General features: G+C 46.8%; 2 pseudogenes; one reads left to right on the forward strand and one right to left on the reverse strand.

Moving 5' to 3' along the window:
• Positions 1-1943: 1943 nt before the first annotated feature.
• LOC134937514 (5S ribosomal RNA) lies at positions 1944-2062 on the reverse strand (annotated as a pseudogene).
• A 10998-nt stretch (positions 2063-13060) lies between these two features.
• Positions 13061-13179, forward strand: LOC134937483 (5S ribosomal RNA; annotated as a pseudogene).
• Positions 13180-23590: the final 10411 nt, after the last annotated feature.

The raw sequence follows: 23590 nt of genomic DNA on the forward strand, positions 1-23590 counted from the left end.
GGCAGCCAGTGACCTGCTCCGTTCTTTACCTGAACCCTCTGGCACTCTTTCTTCATTTGATCCCACAAATGAAGATGAAGTATCATCACTCTTCTCATCCTGCTTCTCTACTACCTCTCCTCTTGATCCTTTACCCTCATAAATAAGTAAAGCTCTGTCTCTGGTGCTCATCCCTACCTTAACTAACATCTGTAATCTCTCTCTCTCTACTGGTATTTTTCCTTCACTCTTCAAGCATGCAGTGATTACTCCCATTTAAAAAAAACAAAATTCTGACCCTAATGCTCTCTCAAACTACCGCCCTATCTCTCAGCTCCCTTGTCTCTCTAAGCTACTTGAGAGACTTGCCTACACTCGACTCACACACTTTCTTAACTCATACACTCTGTTGGACCCACTTCAGTCAGGCTTCCGTTCCCAACATTCCACAGAGACGGCACTGACTAAAGTGGTTAATGATTTAGTCACTACGAAGTCTAAAGGCCACTACTCACTACTTATTCTTATAGATCTATCTGCTGCATTTGACACTGTAGACCACTCTCTTCTCATACAGACACTACAATCCCTAGGTCTTAAAGACACAGCCCTTTCTTGGTTCCTATCGTACCTATCTAATCGCTCCTTCAGTGTTCGCTTCTCTGAATCTACCTCCTCTTCGCTACCTCTTTCAGTTGGAGTACCGCAAGGCTCAGTCTTGGGTCCTCTGCTTTTCTCTATCTATACCTCATCTCTTGGTAAACTAATCAGCTCTTTTGGTTTTCAGTATCATCTGTACGCAGATGATACTCAAATCTACCTATCCTCCCCTGACTTGTCCCTATCTGTACTGTGCTGGGTCACTGAACGCCTTTCTGCCATCTCATCCTGGATGACATCTCGCCACCTCAAACTTAATATTTCAAAGACAGAGTTAATTATATTTCCACCGGCCAATAGTAGGTACCAACCTGATATCTCTATCACTGTTGAAAACTCGACTATCTACCCTACCCCACAAGCTCGCTGCCTAGGTGTCATCCTTGACTCTGATCTGTCCTTTGTTCCCCACATTCAATCTGTCTCAAGATCATGTTACATGCATCTAAAAAACATATCCAAAATACGACCATACCTTACACAAGACACTGCTAAAACTCTAATCCACGCTCTCATTATCTCCCGCATTGATTATTGCAATAGTCTCCTAACTGGTCTTCCCAAAACGAGACTCTCCCCACTACAATCCATTCTGAATGCTGCGGCGAGGCTTATCTTCTCGCTAGACGTTCATCGTCTGCAGATCCGCTCTGTCAGTCCCTCCATTGGTTACCTGTACTCTACCGCATTCAATATAAAATACTTTTACTCACACACAAGGCTTTTAACCATACTACACCAACGTACATCACTTCGCTTATCACAAAATATCTCCCAACCCGACCTCTTCGCTCTTCACAAGACCTGCGTCTCTCATCCACACTCATTACTCGCTCCCACTCACGACTGCAGGACTTTCATCGGGCTGCACCCACTCTGTGGAATGCCCTACCACGCACAATAAGACTCTCCTCTAGTCTCCAAACCTTCAAGCGTTCCCTCAAAACTCACCTCTTTAGGCAAGCGTATCAAATTCCTGAACCGCCCACATAACTTTCATAAACCTTCCTATCAAATTACATCCACTCTGTACAGTCCACACATATCCTCACATGTCTTCTCATTCTATGCAATAGATAGCACCTTTCCTTGTGTACATATGCCTATTTCCCTATAGATTGTAAGCTTGCGAGCAGGGCCTTCCTACCTCTATGACTGTAATCACCCAGTTTGTTATTGTTATTTCAAATTGTAAAGCGCAACGGAATTTGCTGCGCTATATAAGAAACTGTTAATAAATAAATAATAAATAAGGGTCAAATGTTGCTCCAACACTTCTGCTGTTCCCATAGAATCAGGAATGTTTTTTACTGCACCCAATATTCCCTAGCGGTCTCCCATCTAGGTACTAATAGAGCTGCTCACTGCTTAGCTTCCAAGATCAGGCGAGATTGGGCGTAGCCAGTGAGATATGGCAGTAATATCACAAGAGTTGTGAATGAGAGAGTGTTTGGTTATTGGCGCCTACCAGAAATGAGGTACTTCTGCTGTCCAATATTTATGCACAGATTCTCTGTAACTTAAGCATTGCAGAGAGATAATTAGCTGGCATTTGGATGAGAGAGTACCGAAAAGAGTGGATACAAGAAAATGTATAGGTTCAGGGCCCGACTTCTGCTGTCCACTGTCATATGATAATATAGCGGACAGTGGATGAGAGAGGCGGGTTGCCTTAGCCTATTGAAAATTAATAGGATGAAAAATTATGAAAATAATAGATGAAGATGGCACCATTGCAATATTCACAGTAATAGTATTACAACCAAAGTATAGTGCCGTATATTATTGTTCAAATACAGTATATCCACTGGACGGAGTGGTTACTAATTGAAGGAGTAGCTGTACATGATATGTGGTATAACTGTAATATCACTATAAAGTGGGTTCGTACCTGAAGTCGGTCGTTTTCGTGGTTGGCCGTATCAACGATGTCGAGGCCAGCAACTATTCTTCCCGTCACCTGTAAGGCTGGGGCAGAAGGACCAGGAGAACCCCGGAAGGACAACCCAAACTCACTATACTCAAGGACCACTACACATGGGGAACGGTGACAACCATTTATTGCACTGAAGATATCAGTCACCGCTATAACTCAACTCTCATTAAACACAGTTGTATTGGTTGAACATTCCTATGATACCCTGTCTTTCCCTCCGTATAACAGTCACTACCACTCATATATATCTCCAGGGCCTAACGATGACTGGATCAAACAATTAAATACATCACATGCAATAACAATCATTTGGACGGCAATGATATCTTAGGATAAGAAATGTCCTGATGGTAATCTGAAAGCGCTTCCTAAACTGTCCATAGGAGGATGTTGCGCGCCAGGCACTAATGTTCAGTTCCTGCACCTCTGTGGGCGTCTGCGGTCAGTGTCTCTTTCATAAAACGCTTGCACCCTAACCTGAGAACTCCTGGAGAGGACGTCAGCGGACGTGAGGTAAGTATGGGTAATACAATGTAGCAGCAGGGAATAACGGTGTTAACCTTATTTGTATCCACGGGAAGGTAAATCCATCTGTCGGGTTGTCCGACTTTATATCCCTCTGAAGGGCAGAGCAAATAAAACTACTCCGAATGAAGCGACACTTTAGGCATGCTATTGCATAGCATCAGCAGGTGGCTTTATAAATGATCTAGTTGGTGAGACTTGGTTCCAGACAGGGGAAATCCCATTTGATGGCTATCAGGCGGCTTCTTTCGGGGTTCCCTTTTAGCAGCTCCTTTCTTGCCTTAGACCCCGCTATGCCCCTAACTTGCTGGTGTGGAGGTGGGACAGAGTACCGGTGTGTATGTTGGGAAAGCTGACTGCCGCTGGGCCCCTGACATGGGCTAGATTGCTTGAGGGGTACGGTTTGGAGACTGTCTCTGGTGGAAGGGTAAGGGGTATTCTGGCAACAGTACCTTAATGGGTAGCCGGCTCCCGCCAGTCATGTCACTGCTCCCTCCTTGCGCCAGGCTGGAGGCTGCCTGTCGGGTTGTCAGTGGGCAGCTCTGTGCGGCGGCTGGCGACTCTCAGTCTCTGGCGGTCGCTGGCGGCTCTCCCGCGATCCTCAGTCCCCGGCGGTCGCTAGCGGCTCTGTTCGCGGGTTGAGTCATGACGGACGTTACACCCGCGTCTCTCAGTCTCTTGCGCTCCCCGCAGCGGCTTCTCCTCATGCACCCAATCAGCCGTGCTCTCTCTCTCAGCACGTCTCTCTCCGCAGCAGCAGCAGCTGTCCTCCGTCCGGCTCAGTCCGCGTAAGTCTCTCCCCACACTCCCGCGCAGCCGCCCAGCTTCCTTTATATATCGGTCCTCCCCTCCGTTTCCCGCGCTCGTTTTCCTCCAGTCCAGGGGCTCCAAGGTTTCCCGCTCTCTTGCCACCGTAGGTGGGCTCCTGGGTCCCGATGTCCTCCTTCTCAGCCTTCTCCGGGGGTTGTTGCTAGGCAACCGAAGAAGGGGATTTTAACAGTCAGCGCCTGTCTAGCTGACGGGTCTCAGGCAGCGTTGGGTGCAGTTAGTGCCATGATGGGGGTAGTAGTGGGATCCCCAAACGTGGGTACCACACGTGCCCCAGGTGGAGGGATGCGTGTCCTCACGCATCTGCCAGTACGTTAAAGTCTCTAACATGAGCCTCTCAATTCAAAAATAACGTCAACAAGTGCAACCAAATCCGGTATAAACTGTACATTTGAAAACAGTTAACATTTTACTCTCTATACCTTAAAGGCGGGACGCCTTGTGTGCTACGTCCCGACCTTCTGGTCTCAACTACGGGAAAGTCGCTCTTGCTAGGAGCGGTAACTAGGTTAGGCCAATCCAGGCTTTCAACAGGCCAGTCGAACACCGGGTCTGGAGCTACGAGTGGGGCTGGATGCGGTGGTGGTAGACCACCCATAAACACTAAGAGCTCCATGGGATCGTGTAAGGGTATGCCCCCCAGGGTCTCCTGTCCCTCTGCCACAGGTGGATCTGCGCTCCTCGTCGGTAACTCTACGGTACAGAGCTTGAGTTGGTCTCTTGGTACAACGCTGACTGGACCTTCTAGGCCTTTACGGATCTTGTAGGTATATCGTTCGCCCTCAGGAACACTGACCACGACGTACGGGCAACTCTCCCACATAGCGTCAAGCTTGCTGGTGCGGTGATTCCGTTTCTTCCAGACAAGGTTTCCAGTCTTCAGTGCCTCAGGTCGGATGTGGGCATTGTAGTTGTTTGCCTCCTGGCGATGCTGGGCATGCTCTACTCTTTTTTTACAATTTCTCTGGTAGCTTTTATCCTCCGCTGGTACTCACGGACCCAGACGGTCTTTGGGTCGACGGGAAGGGCCACAGCAGGGGCTAATTCCAGGTCCTGGGGTAATTTGCCTCGTCGGCCAAACATGAGGTAGTACGGCGTGAAGCCGGTGGAGCAATGTTCAGTGTTGTTGTAGAGATAGGTTAATTCGGGGAGTACGGTCGGCCACTTGGTGCGATCTTCTGCAGCCAGGCTCCGGAGCATCCCGATGAGGGTCTGGTTAGCTCATTCACACAATCCATTCCCCTGCAGGTGATAGGCTGTTGTCCGAGCTTTTCGACAGCCGCAGTAGGAACACAGTTTGTGAAACAGCTGCGTCTCAAAGGCAGGGCCTTGGTTGGTCAAGATGCAGTCTGGATACCCATAGGGCCTGGTAAAGTGCTTCAAAAACAGTTCGGCAGTGGTTCTAGCAGTGAGGTCTTTGGCTGAGATGGCTACTAGGAACTTACTGTAATTGTCCGTTATTGTAAGGGCATACAGATATTCATTGATGCTCGGCTCCAATTTCACATGGTCCAGGGCAACGATTTGTAGTGGATGTTGGCTCGTAATGGGGTGCAGAGGGTCCTTTTGGGTAGCGTCAGCCTGCCTTTTCCTTGTGCATGGAACACAGTCACGGCACTATCTTTCCACATCTTCTTGCATGCCCACCCAGAAATACAGTGTGCGTAGGATGGCTTCAGTCTTTTGAGTGCCGAAGTGTCCGGATTTGTCATGGTAGGCCGTGAGCAGAAGGGCGGCTTGATCTTTAGAGACAACCACTTGAGTGACTGGTTGGTGAGTACTCGGATCTGTGCTGGTACACACTAGGATCCCCTCCTCCAGGTGAATGCGGTCCCTATGCCGTAGTAACTTGATCAATTCCGGGTTAGCTTTGGCTCGTTGGACCGGGTCAACTGGCGTCGTTGGTTCATCAAGGCCACGAGTTCCCTCAGCACTGGACTCCTCCACTGCTTCTCGCGCTAATCGACTGTGGGAGCATCCAGTAGGGCGCTTTCCACCCATGGAGGTCCGGTGGCGGATAGGGGGTCCGACGTGACCGTTCGTCCCTTTTGAGAGACTTTAAACATCCTCATCCACATCTCTATCTTCCTCTGCAACATCTACAGTGGGTAATTGTGAAAGGGCGTCAGCATTCTCGTTGGACTTCCCACTTTGGTAGGATACGGTGTACCGGAAATTTGCTAGTCGGGACACCTATCTCTGTTCGAGAGCTCCGAGCTTAGCAGTAGACAGATGTGCCAGCGGGTTATTATCCGTCATGATGATGAACGGCGTGGCGGCCAGATAGTGTTTAAATTTTTTGGTGACGGCCCACATGAGGGCGAGCAACTCCAGCTTAACTGCGCTGTAATTCTCACAGTTCCGCTCTGTCTTGCGGAGGCCTCGGCTGGCGTATGCGATCACTCTTTCACGCCCGTCCTGCACCTGGGACAGTACGGCTCCTAGCGCCCAGTGACTGTCGTCCGTGTACACTTGAAATGGTAGTTCATTATCGGGGTAGGCCAATAATGGGGCTTCGATTAAGGACGTCTTCAACTAGTGAAAGGCTCGTTGCTGTTCCTCTCCCCAACATACCAAAGACGACCCTCTTCGCTCATGACCCGATTGCCCTCGGAGTTATTCATGCAACGGGGCCGCCACTGCGGCAAATTGTTCAATGAAGCGCCTATAGTAGCCCACGAATCCCAAATAGCTTCGGACATCTCTGATGGTCTTGGGGACTGGCCAGTCTTGAACGACTCTGATCTTCTCCGGATCAGGCATCACGCCCTCGGCGCTGACAACATTTCCAAGGTACTGGACTTTGGGCTTGAGCAGGTGACATTTGCTCGGTTTAAGCTTCAGGCCGCAGTTGGTCAATTGTTGGAACACTTCTTTCAAATGTCGCAGATGGTCCTCGTAGTTTCTTGAGAAGATTATCACATCGTTGAGGTACAACAGGACCATCTCGAAGTTGCGGTGTCCAAGACAGTGCTCCATGACGCGCTGGAAGGTGGCCGGAGCGTTGCAGAGCCCGAATGGCATCCTCATAAATTCGAATAAGCCCATCGGCGTAGTGAAGGCCGTCTTCTCGATGTCTTCAGGTGCCATTTGGACCTGGCAGTAGCCGCTGGTGAGGTCCAGTGTGGAGAAATATGCTGCCGTCTTTAAGGCCTTCAGAGATTCTTCGATTCGGGGAAGCGGATAGGCATCCTTGTGAGTTGCAGCGTTGAGCCTGCGATAATCTACGCAGAAGCGCAGACTACCATCTTTCTTCACTATCACCAGTGGGGCGGCCCATGGGCTGTGGCTTTCACGGATAACCCCAGCCTCTTTCATCTCCACGATCATGTTCCTCACTGGCTGGTACATGGCTGGAGGGAGGGGTCAGTGTCGTTCCTTGATAGGACGGGTTGTCCCCGTGGGGATGTGCTGATACACTTCGTCCGCTTGCCCAAAATCAGAAGAGTGTTGGCTGAACGCAGCAGCGTTGCGTCGCACAATCTGTAATACTCGGTCTCTTATCAGTGGGGGTGTCAACATCAACAATCTGGATCTCGGCCCACCATGGGGGTTCTTCCTCAGTCGTCAACGTTTCCCCGTCTGCCGCTCCTGATTGAGCCGCGGTTACACCCTGTCCCATGATGTCTTGGAAGTCGATCCAACTGACCATCGCCACCGAGCAGTACTTGTAGAGTCTGATGGCGTACGAGTGAGGGTTCAGAAGACGGACTGGTACCCTCCCGTGTACCACTTTGGCTAGTGTCCTCGCCACCGCGAATGGCTGTTGTCCAACCCAGTCACAGGGTTCCACCGGAGCCTCGTAGTCTCTTCCCATCGGACCAATTCTTGTTTTACACCACACCACTTGCTCGGAGTTCGGTCTCAGCAGAACAGGTTGGCGGTCGGTGATTCGGGCCTTTCCAATCTCACCCTGACCATTAACAAATTTCCTTTGGCCCTCTAGCACTTTGACGGTCTGTTGCAGGGCTTTTCGTTCCATAGGAGCCGCGGTTTTCATCTCGTGTCTTAGGGCTTCTACTAGCTCTTCTGGACAATGTTCATGCCCAGGATCACGGGTGGCAAGTGCGCGCTGGGCGCGGTGGTTATGAGGTATCCTTGGCAGGTCAAGGCGGCGTTTCCTACTTCCACATCATCTTCCCAGTAGCCCTGAAAGATGATGGGTTGTCCATTGCTGGCTAGCAGGTGGAGCCATGTAGCAGGTGGGGACACAATGGTGGCTTCGTCCCAGTATTGAAGGAACTCCGTGAGTCGGATTGTAGAGACTTGTGAGCCCGTATCCAAGAGAGCTGGTATCTCGATCCCATTGATGCGGATGTTCAGGTGGGGGCACTCTCCTACATACTGGGGCCACCAATTCCGTGACTGCAGACCTGTCAGTGGTTCTCCTCCCGAGGGTCGGTCCCTCACCTCGGGGTCCCCCCGTTTAAAGGGTCAAGTGGGCAGTGACGTTCGATGTGTCCGCTCTGGTGACATCCCCTACAAATCGGTCGACCCTGTGGGTCAAACCAATCGGTAGGCCATCGGCCTGACTCTCTCGTGACTCCATCGAGGGTGGCTACTTCCACCGCGTTCCTGACGCCATTCTCTGTGTCGGCTTCCACTTGGTTCTTTGCAGAGTTCTTCTAGCCTCTGGCTCATTCGGGACAGGCTGAGCGTCACTTCTGACATCTGTCGATTCAGGGCTTCGATAGGGTCTGGCCCTGGTGGGGCCTGTGCCTGCTGAAGGACTGCCCCCGCTCGGGTGGTGGCATCTACATTTTTGTACGGCGGGATGCTCTGGAGGCTTTCTTCGTCCACTTTCCTTGGTGCCTCGTTGTCTTCAGTCCCGTCGCCCTGATTCAATCCTAATATCTGTAGAACATCTTCTTTAAACGCAGAGAAAGAACTGTCTTGCTTTTGGCGTCTCCACATTTGTAATTGTGACCGAATTGCTTCGCCTTGCGCTCCCTCAATAAATAAATTAATTAGGGTGTCATCGGTCAGTCCAACATCCAGTGCTCGTACAGCCCTCAGGGCTTCCTGTAGGCCTAGTGCAAATTCCCGTAGAGATTCACCTGGTCATTGCTTTCTCGTGTACAATACGGCTCTTTAGTTCTGCTACCGTTTTGCATTCAAATATGTTCCTTTATTTCTGGAGTATGCAATCTGCACTCTTCTTCTCATTATCCTCCCATGCTTCTACTACTCTCAGTGCTGGGCCTGTTAATTGTCCCTTCAGAATCTCTGCCTTTTGTTCTTCCGTGAGCGTATATAGGTGAAACATGGAGAGCATTTTGTCTTTGAATGCCTTGAAAGTACTTGAGCCAGGGACTTGTTTCCCTGCGTATGTCGGCAACCATGGGGCCCCAAAGTAATATGGCATGGTTATAGGTGATGCCGTTGTCCCTGTCGGGTTTCTGGGTGTCGCTGGTGGTTGTCCCTGTCCCAAGGATGACTCAGGAATGTCCGGGTTCGACATCTTGAAACGATCCTGTTCGCGGACGCCAAGTGTAATATCGCTATAAAGTGGGTTCGTACCTGAAGCTTGGTCGTTTTCGTGGTCGGCCGTATCCACTCTTCAACGATGTCGAGGCCAGCAACTATTTTTCCCGTCACCTGTAAGGCTGGGGCAGAAGGACCAGGAGAACCCCGGAAGGACAACCCAAACACACTATACTCAAGGACCACTACACATGGGGAATGGAGACAACCATTTATTGCACTGAAGATATCAGTCACCGCTATAACTCAACTCTCATTAAACACAGTTGTATAGGTTGAACATTCCTATGATACCCTGAGTCTTTCCCTCCGTATAACAATCACTACCACTCATATATATCTCCAGGGCCTAACGATGACTGGATCAAACAATCAAATACATCACATGCAATAACAATCATTTGGACGGCAATGATATCTTAGGATAAGAAATGTCCTGATGGTAATCTGAAAGCGCTTCCTAAACTGTCCATAAGAGGGCGTTGCGCGCCAGGCACTAATGTTTAGTTCCTGCACCTCTGTGGGCGTCTGCGGTCAGTGTCTCTTTCATAAAACGCTTGCACCCTAACCTGAGAACTCCTGGAGAGGACGTCAGCGGACGTGAGGTAAGTATGGGTAATACAATGCAGCAGCAGGGAATAACGGTGTTAACCTTATTTGTATTCACAGGAAGGTAAGTCCATCTGTCAGGTTGTCCGACTTTATATCCCTCCGAAGGGCAGAGCAAATAAAACTACTCCAAATGAAGCGACACTTTAGGCATGCTATTGCATAGCATCAGCAGGTGGCTTTATAAATGATCTAGTTGGTGAGACTTGGTTCCAGACAGAGGAAATCCCATTTGATGGCTATCAGGCGGCTTCTTTCGGGGTTCCCTTGTAGCAGCTCCTTTCCTGCCTTAAACCCCGCTATGCCCCTAAACTGCTGGTGTGGAGGTGGGACAGAGTACCGGTGTGTATGTTGGGAAAGCTGACTGCCGCTGTGCCCCTGACATGGGCTAGACTGCTTGAGGGGTATGGTTTGGAGACTGTCTCTGGTGGAAGGGTAAGGGGTATTCTGGCAACAGTACCTTAATGGGTTGCCGACTCCCGCCAGTCACGTCACTGCTTCCTCCTTGCGCCAGGCTGGAGGCTGCCTGCCGGGTTGTCAGTGGGCAGCTCTGTGCGGCGGCTGGCGACTCTCAGTCTCTGGCGGCTCTCCCGCGATCCTCAGTCCCCGGCGGCCGCTAGCGGCTCTGTTCGAGGGTTGAGTCATGACGGACGTCACACCCACGGCTCTCAGTCTCTTGTGCTCCCCGCAGCGGCTTCTCCTCATGCACCCAATCAGCCGTGCTCTCTCTCTCTCAGCACGTCTCTCGCTCTGCAGCAGCAGCAGCTGTCCTCAGTCCGGCTCAGTCCGCGTAAGTCTCTCCCCACACTCCCGTGCGGCCACCCAGCTTCCTTTATGTATCGGTCCTCCCCCTCCGTTTCCCGCACTCGTTTTCCTCCAATCCAGGGGCTCCAAGGTTTCCCGCTCTCTTGCCACAGCAGGCGGGCTCCTGGGTCCCGATGTCCTCCTTCCCAGCTTTCTCCGGGGGTTGTTGCTAGGCAACCGGAGAAGGGGATTTTAACAGTCAGCGCCTGTCTAGCTGACGGGTCTCAGGCAGCGTTGGGTGCAGTTAGTGCCACGATGGGGGTAGTAGTGGGATCCCCAAACGTGGGTACCACATAACTAGAGAGCAAAAATTTGCTGCTAGGGATATTATACGAGTAACAGCTGTTAAATAAATATCTCACAGTATATAGTGGTTCCTAAGAGAAATCGATATTATACTGATAGTATACATGATAAATGCATAATTGCTTCAAAAGAGGGTACAAAATAGGAGCAAGAAGACAAGGTAAGATATTCGACCTTTGACTCTATAAATAGACGATAGTAATAGGAAATTCAAAATGATAAACACACAGTGAACAAGCCACCTCCAGGTGAAACGGCCGTCTGTGTAAAGTGGTGCTGAGCAGTGCACAGTTCAGCCCACGCATCTCCTGGTATCGTATACAAGCCCATCTTGGGCTGCTAAACTAATTATCATTTTGAATTTTCTATTACTATGGTCTATTTATAGAGTCAAAGGTCGAATATCTTACCTTGTCTTCTTGCTAAAATTTTGTACTCTCTTTTGAAGCAATTATGCATTTATCATGTATACTATCAGTATAATATCGATTTCTCTTAGGAACCACTATATACTGTGAGATATTTATATAACAGCTGTTACTCGTATAATATCCCTAGCAGCAAATTTTGGTCTCTAGTTATACCACATATCACGTACAGCTACTCCTTCAATTAGTAACCGCTCCGTCCAGTGGATAGACTGTATTTAAACAATAATATACGGCACTGTACTTTGGTTGTATTACTATTACTGTGAATATTGCAATGGTGCCATCTTCATCTATTATTTTCATAATTTTTCATCTTATTAATTTTCAATAGGCTAAGGCAACCCGCCTCTCTCATCCACTGTCCGCTATATTATCATATGACAGTGGACAGCAGAAGTCGGGCCCTGAACCTATACATTTTCTTGTATCCACTCTTATCGGTACTCTCTCATCCAAATGCCAGCTAATTATCTCTCTGCAATGCTTAAATTACAGAGAATCTGTGCATAAATATTGGACAGCAGAAGTACCTCATTTCTGGTAGGCGCCAATAACCAAACACTCTCTCATTCACAACTCTTGTGATATTACTGCCAGGGCCGTAACTAGGGAGGGGCTAAGGGGGCATGCGCCCCGGGTGCAGGATTTGAGGGGGCGTCAAGGAGTTACAGAGGAAAAGGTTTTTTTTTTTTAGGTTGTTTTTTGTACCGGCAGTGCTGTGCTGCTCCAGTGAGACACCAGACAGCACCCTTGGCAATGTCTCTGACCCACCTGTCTGCCCACAGCTGGCTCCAATGCTGTGCAGGTGAGCTCCAGTACCTGGGATCTCTTCCATGCCAGCTTCTGTCTTAAACTCTCTTCTTTGCCACGCAGTGCTGCGACTAGCGTGCAGTGCACTGTACAAGCTATAGAAGTGCACTGTGCTCTCAGCAGTATCAAGCTCCGCTTTGCCTCCCAGATGGGGGGATTTAGTGTAGCTTATATGGGGATGTAGTGTAGTGATGTAGTGTACCATATAGGGTATGTAGTGTAGTAATGTATTGCAGTATATAGGGGCATGTAGTGCACTGATGTGGTGTAGCATATAAGGGGATGTAGTGTAGTGATGTAGTGTAGCATATAGGGTATGTAGTGCAGTGCATAGGGGCATGTAGTGTAGTGATGTAGTTCAGCGTGTAGGGGAAGTAGTATAGGGATGTAGTGCAGTGGATAGGGGAATGTAGTGCAGTGACGAAGTGTTATGATATAGTGCAATGTATGGGGACACACGGTGGATCATGTAGTTGAACACGCTGGCAGGGCATGTGACGCATACTGTAGGGCATTTGATGCACATAGGGGAATATTGTCCAATAGTATCTCCTTTTTTCAAATTTCCTGGTAATCTGATATTTTAGTCTGACAGAGTTTGTTTTACTGTTGCTATTTTTTGTTTTTTTTGGGGGGAAGGGGGGCGCAAACTATTGCCTTGCCCCGGGTGACGTCCTAGTTTCGGCCCTGTTACTGCCATATCTCACTGGCTACGCCCAATCTCGCCTGATCTTGGAAGCTAAGCAGTGAGCAGCTCTATTAGTACCTAGATGGGTGACCGCTAGGGAATATTGGGTGCAGTAAAAAACATTCCTGATTCTATGGGAACAGCAGAAGTGTTGGAGCAACATTTGACCCTTACCATCTTCATCCATTTATCTGTCTTTATTACAAACTATCTGACATAAACCTGTTCATAATTTATTTCTATCGTACATTATGATCATAGTTCTTTAAATAGCCAATTAATCCTTACCAGGTGATACCATCACAGTTGGCATTTGATATTGGACAATTTTACAGTCATAATTAATATAATAGATGCCACTGTTTCATATATTTGAATTTTCTGTTATCTGGAATTTCTATTTCTGATATTTTCACCTCTGGTGCCACCGACACCTAAAATACTTATAAATTCTTGGAGAATTTGTTACTCACAGCTTTTGATATTTGAGAATCTGTTATTTCCAATTTTTGGTTACAGGTTCGCAATACTAGATGAGGAAGGTTAAAATCTGCAACCTTCCCTAGTGTATCATATGTGTGTTTGTTTGTGTACCATAAATTTTATCATATACTAATTAAAAGTTAAGTTTTATTTTATAAGAGTGCCCCAACACAGAGTCTCTCTTTTATCTTTTGAAATAGCCCAGGACTTACTCAGCCGCTGCGAACACTTTAGCCTGTCCGGGACCGGAACTGACGTCAGGAACCCTCCCTGCAAACGCATGGACACGCCTGCGTTTTTCCAACTACTCCCAGAAAACGGTCAGTTGACACCCACAAACGGCTTTTTCCTGTCAATCTCCTTGCGAACACCCGCGTCAATGGATCCTTCGCACAAATCCATCACTGAGCGGCGACCCGCTTTGTACCCATGCGACGCGCCTGCGCATTGCGGTGCATACGCATGCGCAGTTTAGACCTAATCGCCCGCTGTACGAAAACACAGCCTAGTGATCAGGTCTGAATTAAGCCCAGAGTTAGGTGGAGTGAGGGCATTTCTGACTAAGGAGATGTACCAAGCCTTGGAGAGTGATAAAGTGGAGAGAGCTAAAGTACCAGTCAATCTGCTCCCAACAGCCATGTCACAGACTGTGTTTAAAAAATGACAGGAACTGATTGATTGATTGATTGATTGATTGATTGATTGGTAGTTTATCTCTCTCCACTTTATCACTCTCCAAATCGACAGTGTCTAGGTGGACAATGTTTAGGTCGACCACTATAAGTCGACAGTCACTAGGTCGACAGGGTCTGAAGGTCGACAGGGTTTCTAGGTCGACATGTGCTAGGTCGACAGGTCAAAAGTTCGACATGAGTTTTTCATGTTTTTTTGGTGTTGTTTTCTCCGTACAGTGACCGGTAACCCCAGTTAGTGTACCGTGTGTGCTCGCCATGGTTCGGGCAAGGTGCCTCGCTCCGCTACCGCGTTGCTTGGCACAGATTACCGTTCCAATCGTAGTCCACGTGGATCGTTAAGTATGGAAAAGTTCAAAAAAATATTTATTTTTAAAACTCATGTCGACCTTTTGACCTGTCGACCTAGCACATGTCGACATAGAAACCCTGTCGACCTTCAGACCCTGTTGACCTAGTGACTGTCGACCTCTAGTGGTCGATCTAAACATTGTCGACCTAGACAGTGTCGATCTTCAGACCGGATCCCATATTAATAGGGAAGTCCAGGTAGAGAGCATTTTATCCCTCCTGGAATGGGTTATGTTGGGAGGTATGCACAATCTAATATACACCACCTCCCCCCTTCCACCGGGGACCCCCAGTCTTAAGTGCCCCCAGTACCATTAAGGCTTAATCTGCCCCGCCTGAGATCCTAAACGTAGAAGAATGGAGAGAATGCGTTTTTAGGTGCAATACATATTTTACAGTAGCTTCCAATATTTAGAACAAGTTTTGCACCAACCCAGAAATGGTGGAGATTAAGGGGTCTATTTACTAAGCCTTGGAGAAAAATAAAAAGGGGTGTATATAGTAAGCACTGGAGATAGATAAAGCTGAGAGAAAGTACAAGCCAACCAGCTTCTGCCATTTTTTCAAACACAGCTTGTAACATGGCAGTTAGTAGCAGATTGGCTGATACTTTATCACTCTCCACTTTATCACTCTCCAAGGCCTAGTAAATAGACCCCTTAGTAATTTGCCAAATGTCACAAATAAAAAAGCATCGAATACACACATGCTATATGAAATCTGGCTTGGTGGAAGTGGTGGTACCTCCAGCCCAGGTGCAAGCACGAGGTGGGTGGGACATCTCCAGCTCCTCAGACTGGGAGTGAGGTGCCTTGCCTTCACAGTCAAGCACCAGGGTCCTGGTACAACATGGACATGTAGGAGCAGCTGCTAACAGCTTCATGGGGAGATATATATAAGAGCTTGGAGAGGGATATAAAGTGGAGAGAGATAAAGTACCACTCATCTCCTAGCTGTCCTTTTTCAAGCACACCTTGTAAAATGACAGAGAGACGCTTATTGGTTGGTACTTTCTCTCTCTCCACTTTATCGCTCTCCAAGCTTTGCTACATCTCCCCCTCACAGAGAAGAAGGCACTGGCTGCTGCAGTTTCATGTCAGGGGCTTTTGGTGGGAGCACTGTGGGGCCATAAAAAGCACAGGATTACCTCATTCAGTGGTTTAAGTGCCCCCTCTAACCATTGGCACCCTAGGTAACTGCCTAGGTTCAGGTGTAGTAGGGTATGCCAGCGGCCAGCATACCGGCGCCGGCATACCGACAGCTGGGCGAGCGCAAATGAGCCCCTTGTGGGCTTTCTGCCCTCGCCACGCTGCGGGCACGGTGGTGCGCTACGCACGCCACGCTATCTATTCTCCCTCCAGGGGGGATGTGGACCCCCAAGAGGGAGAAAAAGTGTCGGTATGCTGGCTGTCTGGATTCCGGCGCCGGTATACTGTGTGCCAGGATCCCGACAGCCGGCAAACTGAAGGCCACCCCCTAGGTTCATCTAATGGCAGCACTGTGCTGCATGTAATAATCTAGGAAAAAGAACAAACGGCTGCGCTGAATGTCAGGAACGAAACATAATGTACAGAGAGCCAACGTAAAAAATAACAATGTTTATTAATAAAACATATAAAAAGATTAATTATCAAATAACCGGTGAATAATGTATATATATATATATTTGAAAACATTCACTAAACGTGAACTGGTGGTATATTGTAATAACTCAGCTTTTTGAGGGTGAAGAGTTCCAAGTTCCACTCAAAAAGCTGAGTTATTACAATATACCACCAGTTTTATATGTTTTATTAATAAACATTGTTATTTTTTACGTTGGCTCTCTGTACATTATGTTTCGTTCCTGACATTCAGCGCAGCCGTTTGTTCTTTTTCCTAGATTATTACATGCAGCAAACGGCTGCGCTGAATGTCAGGAACGAAACATAATGTACAGAGAGCCAACGTAAAAAATAACAATGTTTATTAATAAAACATATAAAAAGATTAATTATCAAATAACCGGTGAATAATGTATATATATATATTTGAGAACATTCACTAAACGTGAACTGGTGGTATATTGTAATAACTCAGCTTTTTGAGGGTGAAGAGTTCCAAGTTCCACTCAAAAAGCTGAGTTATTACAATATACCACCAGTTTTATATGTTTTATTAATAAACATTGTTATTTTTTACGTTGGCTCTCTGTACATTATGTTTCGTTCCTGACATTCAGCGCAGCCGTTTGTTCTTTTTCCATGCTATCACCACAATACTACACATAGTATTCCGGCAAGCGCAGACTATCAGGAACATACAATTGTGATCATTTTATTCTATGTAACACGCATTGGCTTCTAATTCTTATTTGATGATTAGGCGCTCGTTTGTTGCAGTTTTATGTAATAATCTAGGCTTATCTGGACAATACACTGGGCACAGACAGAAATAAGGATCTTCTTATTTTATGTATCTAGCTAGTAGCCTAATGGACAAACTACAGAAACACGACTGACTGATAAAGCTAAATAAATGTCCAGGGGTACCTACTGTATATAGGATCAAACTATCCCATTATTACAGTCTACCCGTAAACTATGGCATATTCTATGCCACAAGCGCTCCTTGAACCCATATGTGTCCCTATTTCTCCCTTTAATACATAACCCGAATTTCCTAAGTGGGACTACAGGTTATTCTTTTACTTTATAGGACAGGCAACTCATGAATTGTGTGTTGAGGAAGCCACTGTCGTCTGCACAGGCGGTGGAGTAATAGCCAATGCTTTACATTTAGCTTCTTCACAGGCCCAACATGACATTATGTGGCTGACCTCTCCAGAGTGCTCTCTCTGCATGACTGTAATAATTCTTTAGATTACATGTTGATCTGGAAGATTCCCTCGTATAGAGCAATCTCAATACATTATTTGTTCCTTTACACTCCTTTACAATATGATACACAGAAAACTGAGTTGGCACAATGGAGAGACCATCTTTGACAACAAAAAAGCTTTTACAAACACTTGAGACATCCATCAAGCTAATCCCTGCAGCATCCTATGAAGAATTATTTCTGAACATATTTCATGGGACATGTTTGTCTCCTCATTGTAGACACCTTATGGGGATGCCCTAGGTGCGGCTTTTAAAGGGCTGAATGAATGCATTGTTTATGGCCATGTCCAGTAATATGGAAGATTTGGGCTCAGGTATGGAGTTATGTTAACCTTCATCACAGCCTACCTTTAACTTTCAAATGGGCAATATTTGGCATCCTCCCTGAAGGCACTCGAGTAGCACAGAGGGGATGGAAATTGTTAATAGCCATATCAGCTGTAGCGAAAAAATGTATCCTTCAAGTATGGATACAGCCTACACCCCTCCGTTTTCTCTTTTCCTAGAAAAAAGTCTTCATATTTTTAGAATGGAATAGTTCGAGGCCTTGCCACAAAAGGAGAGGTTAACTGAGAGATTTTTCGAGTCATGGGAAAGTTATAGCACCCTCTCCCACTCCAGGAGCAGGTTTGGAAGTGTTTTTCTTTTGTAGAAACTGTTTGTGTCACAGACTACTCTCTGCAGTACAAAATAAATTTGCCACAAAGTAGGGATGGCCATCAATGTGGTTACCATCAATGGTTACCGTCAAAGGTGAAATGGCAAATGGCCATCAATGGTTGCCAACTATGCAATGGATGGTCATCAATGGTTTCACCAACCGATGGTCACCCTTGTTTTTGACTGACTGACCTGTGGGACAATCAGAACCTGGGGGCTGGGATTTGCAGGAGTTGGGGGACAGAGCTATGCTCAGTGTCCCAGCACCTCGTAAGAACCCCATCTGGTTCTCTCCCATCGATGGCAAAAGCATTCGACATCGGCCATAAACCGATACATAATTCATAAACATTCATAGTCATTGATGGTCGATGGCCTATCCCTACCTACAGTAACTTCTGTGATATCACTTATATAGTATACATGCTTATTTCAAAACCATACTGCAGTAGCTAGATACTGTAAATAGATGGATAGATTATAGATAGATAGATAGATAGATAGATAGATAGATAGATAGATCTGTGTTTTGATTAGAGATGTGCACCGGAAAGTTTTCGGGTTTTGTGTTTTGGTTTTGGGTTCGGTTCCGTGTAGAGATGAGCGGGTTCGGTTTCTTTGAATCCGAACCCGCACGAACTTCACTTTTTTTTCCACGGGTCCGAGCGACTCGGATCTTCCCGCCTTGCTCGGTTAACCCGAGCGCGCCCGAACGTCATCATGACGCTGTCGGATTCTCGCGAGGCTCGGATTCTATCGCGAGACTCGGATTCTATATAAGGAGCCGCGCGTCGCCGCCATTTTCACTCGTGCATTGAGATTGATAGGGAGAGGACGTGTCTGGCGTCCTCTCCATTAGAATAGAGATAGATAGATTAGATAGAGAGAGATTGTGCAGAGTCGCAGACAGAGTTAGTTTACCACAGTCAGTGACCAGTGCAGTTGCTAGTTAACTTTTATTTAATATAATATATCCGTTCACTTCTCTCTGCTATATCCGTTCTCTGCCTGAAAAAAAAAACGATACACAGCACAGTCAGTCACACAGTGTGACTCAGTCTGTGTGCACTCAGCTCAGCCCAGTGTGCTGCACAGTCATCAATGTATAAATTAAAAGCTTATAATTAATTGTGGGGGAGACTGGGGAGCACTGCAGGTTGTTAGCAGGAGCCAGGAGTACAATTATATTAATTAACAGTGCACACTTTTGCTGCAGGAGTGGTGACCAGTGCCTGACCACCAGTATAGTATTGTTGTATACTACTAATATCTCTTTAAATATCAACCAGTCTATATTAGCAGCAGACACAGTACAGTGCGGTAGTTCACGGCTGTGGCTACCTCTGTGTCGGCACACGGCAGGCAGTCCGTCCGACCAGAATTGTATTATTTATTATTATATACCTACCACCTAACCGTGGTTTTTTTTTCATTCTTTATACCGTCATAGTGTCATCCTAATTGTTACGAGTATACTACTATCTCTTTATCAACCAGTGTACAGTGCGGTAGTTCACGGCTGTGGCTACCTCTGTGTCGGCACACGGCAGGCAGTCCGTCCGACCAGAATTGTATTATTTATTATTATATACCTACCACCTAACCGTGGTTTTTTTTTCATTCTTTATACCGTCATAGTGTCATCCTAATTGTTACGAGTATACTACTATCTCTTTATCAACCAGTGTACAGTGCGGTAGTTCACGGCTGTGGCTACCTCTGTGTCGGCACACGGCAGGCAGTCCGTCCGACCAGAATTGTATTATTTATTATTATATACCTACCACCTAACCGTGGTTTTTTTTTCATTCTTTATACCGTCATAGTGTCATCCTAATTGTTACGAGTATACTACTATCTCTTTATCAACCAGTGTACAGTGCGGTAGTTCACGGCTGTGGCTACCTCTGTGTCGGCACACGGCAGGCAGTCCGTCCGACCAGAATTGTATTATTTATTATTATATACCTACCACCTAACCGTGGTTTTTTTTTCATTCTTTATACCGTCATAGTGTCATCCTAATTGTTACGAGTATACTACTATCTCTTTATCAACCAGTGTACAGTGCGGTAGTTCACGGCTGTGGCTACCTCTGTGTCGGCACACGGCAGGCAGTCCGTCCGACCAGAATTGTATTATTTATTATTATATACCTACCACCTAACCGTGGTTTTTTTTTCATTCTTTATACCGTCATAGTGTCATCCTAATTGTTACGAGTATACTACTATCTCTTTATCAACCAGTGTACAGTGCGGTAGTTCACGGCTGTGGCTACCTCTGTGTCGGCAGTCGGCAGGCAGTCCGTCCATCCATAATTGTATTATTATTATAATATATACCACCTAACCGTGGTTTTTTTTTCATTCTTTATACCGTCATAGTGTCATACTAGTTGTTACGAGTATACTACTATCTCTTTATCAACCAGTGTACAGTGCGGTAGTTCACGGCTGTGGCTACCTCTGTGTCGGCAGTCGGCAGGCAGTCCGTCCATCCATAATTGTATTATTATTATAATATATACCACCTAACCGTGGTTTTTTTTTCATTCTTTATACCGTCGTCATAGTGTCATACTAGTTGTTACGAGTATACTACTATCTCTTTATCAACCAGTGTACAGTGCGGTAGTTCACGGCTGTGGCTACCTCTGTGTCGGCAGTCGGCAGGCAGTCCGTCCATCCATAATTGTATTATTATTATAATATATACCACCTAACCGTGGTATTTTTTTTTCTTTCTTTATACCGTCATAGTGTCATACTAGTTGTTACGAGTATACTACTATCTCTTTATCAACCAGTGTACAGTGCGGTAGTTCACGGCTGTGGCTACCTCTGTGTCGGAACTCGGCAGGCAGTCCGTCCATCCATAATTGTATTATTATTATAATATATACCACCTAACCGTGGTTTTTTTATTGCGCCTCATTGCACCTCTTTTTTTCTTTGCGTCATGTGCTGTTTGGGGAGGTTTTTTTGGAAGGGCCATCCTGCGTGACACTGCAGTGCCACTCCTAGATGGGCCCGGTGTTTGTGTCGGCCACTAGGGTCGCTAATCTTACTCACACAGCTACCTCATTGCGCCTCTTTTTTTCTTTGCGTCATGTGCTGTTTGGGGAGGGTTTTTTGGAAGGGACATCCTGCGTGACACTGCAGTGCCACTCCTAGATGGGCCCGGTGTTTGTGTCGGCCACTAGGGTCGCTTATCTTACTCACACAGCGACCTCGGTGCAAATTTTAGGACTAAAAATAATATTGTGAGGTGTGATGTGTTCAGAATAGGCTGAAAATGAGTGTAAATTATGTTTTTTGAGGTTAATAATACTTTGGGATCAAAATTACCCCCAAATTCTATGATTTAAGCTGTTTTTTAGGGTTTTTTGAAAAAAACACCCGAATCCAAAACACACCCGAATCCGACAAAAAAAATTCGGTGAGGTTTTGCCAAAACGCGTTCGAACCCAAAACACGGCCGCGGAACCGAACCCAAAACCAAAACACAAAACCCGAAAAATTTCAGGCGCTCATCTCTAGTTCCGTGGCCGTGTTTTGGGTTCGAACGCGTTTTGGCAAAACCTCACCGAATTTTTTTTGTCGGATTCGGGTGTGTTTTGGATTCGGGTGTTTTTTTCAAAAAACCCTAAAAAACAGCTTAAATCATAGAATTTGGGGGTCATTTTGATCCCAAAGTATTATTAACCTCAATAACCATAATTTCCACTCATTTTCAGTCTATTCTGAACACCTCACACCTCACAATATTATTTTTAGTCCTAAAATTTGCACCGAGGTCGCTGGATGACTAAGCTCAGCGACCCAAGTGGCCGACACAAACACCTGGCCCATCTAGGAGTGGCACTGCAGTGTCACGCAGGATGGCCCTTCCAAAAAACACTCCCCAAACAGCACATGACGCAAAGAAAAATGAAAGAAAAAAGAGGTGCAAGATGGAATTGTCCTTGGGCCCTCCCACCCACCCTTATGTTGTATAAACAGGACATGCACACTTTAACCAACCCATCATTTCAGTGACAGGGTCTGCCACACGACTGTGACTGAAATGACGGGTTGGTTTGGACCCCCACCAAAAAAGAAGCAATTAATCTCTCCTTGCACAAACTGGCTCTACAGAGGCAAGATGTCCACCTCATCATCATCCTCCGATTCATCACCGTGTACATCCCCCTCCTCACAGATTATCAATTCGTCCCCACTGGAATCCACCATCACAGCTCCCTGTGTACTTTGTGGAGGCAATTGCTGCTGGTGAATGTCTCCATGGAGGAATTGATTATAATTCATTTTAATGAACATCATCTTCTCCACATTTTCTGGAAGTAACCTCGTACGCCGATTGCTGACAAGGTGAGCGGCGGCACTAAACACTCTTTCGGAATACACACTTGTGGGAGGGCAACTTAGGTAGAATAAAGCCAGTTTGTGCAAGGGCCTCCAAATTGCCTCTTTTTCCTGCCAGTATACGTACGGACTGTCTGACGTGCCTACTTGGATGCGGTCACTCATATAATCCTCCACCATTCTTTCAATGGTGAGAGAATCATATGCAGTGACAGTAGACGACATGTCCATAATCGTTGTCAGGTCCTTCAGTCCGGACCAGATGTCAGCATCAGCAGTCGCTCCAGACTGCCCTGCATCATCGCCAGCGGGTGGGCTCGGAATTCTGAGCCTTTTTCTCGCACCCCCAGTTGCGGGAGAATGTGAAGGAGGAGATGTTGACAGGTCGCGTTCCGCTTGACTTGACACTTTTCTCACCAGCAGTTCTTTGAACCCCTGCAGACTTGTGTCTGCCGGAAAGAGAGATACAACGTAGGTTTTAAATCTAGGATCGAGCACGGTGGCCAAAATGTAGTGCACTGATTTCATCAGATTGACCACCCGTGAATCCTTGTTAAGCGAATTAAGGGCTCCATCCACAAGTCCCACATGCTTAGCGGAATCGCTCAGTGTTAGCTCCTCCTTCAATGTCTCCAGCTTCTTCTGCAAAAGCCTGATGAGGGGAATGACCTGACTCAGGCTGGCAGTGTCTGAACTGACTTCACGTGTGGCAAGTTCAAAAGGTTGCAGAACCTTGCACAACGTTGAAATCATTCTCCACTGCGCTTGAGACAGGTGCATTCCACCTCCTATATCGTGGTCAGTTGGATAGGCTTGAATGGCCTTTTGCTGCTCCTCCAACCTCTGAAGCATATAGAGGGTTGAATTCCACCTCGTTACCACTTCTTGCTTCAGATGATGGCAGGGCAGGTTCAGGCGTTTTTGGTGTTGCTCCAGTCTTCTGTACGTGGTGCCTGTACGCCGAAAGTGTCCCGCAATTCTTCTGGCCACCGACAGCATCTCTTGCACGCCCCTCTCGTTTTTTTAAATAATTCTGCACCACCAAATTCAAGGTATGTGCAAAACATGGGACGTGCTGGAATTTGCCCATATTTA

Source organism: Pseudophryne corroboree, chromosome 6 (genome assembly GCF_028390025.1).
Source record: "Pseudophryne corroboree isolate aPseCor3 chromosome 6, aPseCor3.hap2, whole genome shotgun sequence".
In the NCBI taxonomy this organism is placed as follows: domain Eukaryota; kingdom Metazoa; phylum Chordata; class Amphibia; order Anura; family Myobatrachidae; genus Pseudophryne; species Pseudophryne corroboree.